A 4,680-nucleotide genomic window follows, 5' to 3' on the forward strand; every position below is an offset into this window, starting at 1 on the left:
ATTGCACCCGCTTCCAGCAAAATCGCGGTAAAATTTCAGCCACTACCACGTATAATATATAACATTATAATAATATATAATAATATAATAATATACAACCATTATAATATATATTATATATGTATAAAAATAAGCAAGATTGTTTAATCATTAACAAAGCTTAGCTTTCAGGACAGTCAGAACAAGTCTTTTTGTTAGGATAGGTATAAAGTCGAAGTTATAAACCGCTCGTCTTGGAGCCAGAAGAATTCGACTCAAGGCATAAATGCATGTCTTCAAGACATAGAAACTTGTCTCCAAGGCACAAATTGATCTCTGGCTCCATCTCAAAACGGAGACATGCGGAAGTCGAATTTTACGACTTCAGTATGACTTGATTGGAGGAAATTCAAGTCGAAGCCAAATCGAAGAATTTTTACTCTGGAGAACAAGGCGACTAACTTTTTTTTGGGTTCTCAGATTTTCCGAAAACAATATTTTTGTTAATACAGAAACATAAGCTTTAAAAATATTTAAAATATCCATTTTTTCCCTTGTTTGGAAAAAACCTCCCTCTATGAAGAGGCAGATTCATTCAATACATATGATTAAGCAAAATGCTCGTAGAATGAGCATAAACAAATAGGCAAGAATACCTATATGAGAACAGTTTTGGATGGTGCCTCATACTGGCCTGGAGATTAAATCAATCTGTGGAAACGTAAACAGTCTATTGTAAACTGGTGGCGTCTCATTGTTGAAGTTGCCACACAGTGCCACACGGCTGTGTAACTGCGTAGGATAGCAGTACTTGCAAGGATTAAATTAGTCAATCCCACATAGTCGTTTTTGTGTACATCTATAGTACTTGGCAGCGGTATTTTGTTATTATATTTGCAATTTTTAATCATTTTTTTAAATTTCATATTTTAATTTTGAAATTTCGTGAGAAAAAGCGCCGCGCACGTGGTATGCGTATTTTTTCTAGTATAAATAAAGTAAAGAGTCCAATCCCTAATGGTTAAGGATTTTCAAAACATGTAGCTCCATGTTATTAAATTTTCGATCCTCGGTAGTATCAAACATACAATTTCTTTCCAGGCCAGGAACAGATGAGCCTGGTAACTGACAGCTTACCAATTTTTAAACACCAGTTTATAGAATATGAATGAAAAAACGTTTTCGTGAACTTCAAAGAGAGACACAGAGGCAGCATAATTTACACCATTAGGGACTGTTTACGGTCTGTGCACTAATGACGTTCGCACCCGCTTAACAAGTTGGGGAATAATTAAGTGCTTTAATTACAACGGGACTGCGATGGCCGCTTAATATTACAGGAAGTCGCTATATCCCATGACCGTTCGCTTCACTTCCTCATTGTCAGTTAGGCATGTTCTCAAATTTATTATAATCTTGTGGGCAACAGGAGATGAGACGCTGTTTCACTGTTTACCGAACATTTTGTGTATCCCATTTGAGTTTCTAAGGACTGGAAGTGACCCAGGATAGTAAAATTTTGTTCTACAAAGCGAAAATGTACCTCATTCAAGGTGACGTATTAAGTGCTTAGCAAAATTGGTAAGGAGCAACTAATATGTTCTGTTAGATTTGTGAGAACTTTGTGAGGGCCAATTTCTGAAAAAAGATTGAGAAGGTCCAATAATTACGTAAGAATAATTTGTGAAATTTTAAATACCGCTCTCTTTATTATTACGATCAGAAAGATCCCTATGGATTTTTAAGATTTCAATACATTTTTTAAAAATCTTACAAATTTCAAGGGATATAGCAGTATTTCGACATTTCAAGGATTTTGACTGATTTTTAGAGATTTTAAAGTGATTTGAGTTATTTTAAGGGCTTTTCAAGATTTAATTTAAGAGATTCAGACGAATTTTAAGGGTAAAATGACTTTAAAAAAGTAAGATGTAGGCTATTCTTTTGAAATATTTTTATTTAAACTAGCAAGCACGTTTTTTCAGCTTTTTCCGTTAGGAAATTTATTTAAACAAAAATAAATTGTTGAAAAAATAAATAAGGACGTAACAAATTTAAATGTTCTAGGTTCATTAAATAGACCATAGCGCATTCATTATATTCATTATAATGGTTGAAATGAAACAAAATTATTTATAGAATTGTAAATTATGCAATAAATATAAAAAATCTTACAATTTATTTACTTAGTCAGTTAGGATTTATGAAAAAAGAAAAAGGTGATAATGATTAATGACAATATTCCACAAAATCATTATTACAGTGTCATGCAGTAGTTTTTTAGGAACCGTATATATAAATATACCTTTAAAATTAAATATGACGTGTAATATCAATTCCAGGCATCACCTCTTGCAATCAAGATTCCCCTAAAACGCCACCTGCACTGCAAAGTAACGTCAGAATTGGGCAGCGTCTTTTTATTCCTGTCACAATTTCAGGGCTAGAATTGAAACAACGCGTGGGTGGAATAAAATGAAATTGGGGAAGTAAATTTATCGCCTTTTGATGAGAAAATCTTGTTTATTTTCTCATGTAAACAATCGGATTCAGCTCGTGTCATTTTAGACGCCAACTCATATGTTTTTTTACAACTTTTTTCATTTCTGTATGTTTGAACTTCATCTACTTTTTGTACTAAAATAATCTGTTTTATAACAATATAGATGACCTATTTCAACTCTCACACAATAAATACAAAATTAATGCAATTAAAAATAAACCGAAAAAAATGAATTCCCTTTTTTTTATAATTTTACAGGTCACATATTAAAGAAGTTATGTATTACACAAATTAATATAATATATTTGAGAAGTATCTCTTCTCCTAACATGTTTGTGAGTCGTTTAACAAGGTACTGAATCAGCAATTGCGAGTTCAACAAAGGAATACGAGCGTCCTAGAACGGAATTCTTTAAGCGCCAATGTGGAGTTCATGAAGCAGTCTCTGCGATACTTAACTTTTATTTTCAAAGATAGTCAAAGTAGTTATAGCGTCCTTTAAAAAGATCTTTTATATGCATTTTTTTAAAAAACTATTCTTTTAGAGTAATAATATGTAACCAAAAATTCAATAGATCAATGTATTCGTAAGACTTTTTTATTTAACGAATAATTCTTATTTTACCCAATCTAATTATGATATAATGAAAAAAATTACTAAGAACGCTGTAGTTTAAAGGAAAAAATAATTTTGTATTATAATTGAATAAAATCAAACAAATATTTTAACGGATTTATATTATTTTTAAACGAATTCTGACACTAACAGTTTCACCAAAAAAATCTCTGGTGGTTTAAATTGTTAAAAAATATTAATTTCAAAATCTTTAATCTTTCAAGTCTATGGATGCTACAATTTTATTTCAGTAGGTCTAATATAGTAAATATGAGTTATCTAGACCAATCTCACATACATTTATTGACGAAAATAAAGTTTCAATAATAAAAAAATTTTTTTATCAAAATAAAAAAATGCAATAAATTAATATTTGACAAAATTATCCATGTATACTATATGCTAAAAAATGTACTGATAATTACAAAAGTACATGGCGATTATTTACAGTGTTTCAGGGAGGTACTTTTTTTATTGGTCTTAACATGAGGATCAATACTTCGCCATTTTAATTTAAAAATGAAATTTTTATCAGAAGATGATTCTGGAATAATTAGACAGATGCTGTCATTCAAAAACTGCAGAAATAAAAGAAAAATTCAAATAGAGGGAAATGTGAATTCAAATATAGAGGAAAGCATCTAGCTGCTTATCCAATAATATTGAGCCTTGAAAAATTGTAATACTTCGAAAACAGAATTATTCTTTTTTTTTTGGAATCTAAATATAACCAGTTAAAATAATTCAAATACTTTTATGGTTAAAAGTAATACAATAAAGCCATTAACTGTTTTTAACTTGGTTGACTTTCACGAGAATTACGAGTATTCGTACGTTCTGCCATAGGCAAACAAGTAAAAATAAAGTGGCAAGAATGGTATACAAATTATAAATATTATTATTATAATTGACTATATTATTTACTGAAGCAATGTTACCAAGTTGAGTACGCGAGACTCGACTACATAAAAAGCTTGCTTGGCAGATGAAATCAATTCTACGAAATATTGTATTGTTACAAACTATTCTTCGAAAACCTTAAATACACTTAAATAAGACATGTTTCGAATTAAATTTCTATTTATTATCCTTCACGCGTCTTTAACTTGTAATAAGAAATCAGTCTCATGTTGTACCTGTATGTGAATTGTTAATTAACAAAAATTAAAATTCTCCATATCACAACACTTGAATTCTTTTCGAAGAAGCTTTTGATATTCATCTATTATATTCAATAAGTAGTTTTAATATTGGTTTTAAAAAGCTGGATTATCACTAAATTTTTTTACATATTTGGAACAAAGTGTTTTTTTTTATTGAAACAGTTTTGATTTTTGGAATTAAAATTATCTTTCATTTATGTTTTCATTAGCTTTTTCCCTAAACAAACACGTAGTTTATGAAACATTGAAACAGTTTAGGAATGACCATAAGCTTGGGTATCCACAGGTATTCATGGAAATATTTTTTAATTTGACAAACATATTGCAAGTTTTTCCTCCCATTTGAAGTAGAAGTCGTAATTTTAACTTAATTTTAACTAACAAGGGCTAATTTTATTACCTCAATTATACTTTAAAAT

The sequence above is a fragment of the Belonocnema kinseyi genome, chromosome 7 (genome assembly GCF_010883055.1).
Source record: "Belonocnema kinseyi isolate 2016_QV_RU_SX_M_011 chromosome 7, B_treatae_v1, whole genome shotgun sequence".
Classification (NCBI taxonomy): Eukaryota; Metazoa; Arthropoda; class Insecta; order Hymenoptera; family Cynipidae; genus Belonocnema; species Belonocnema kinseyi.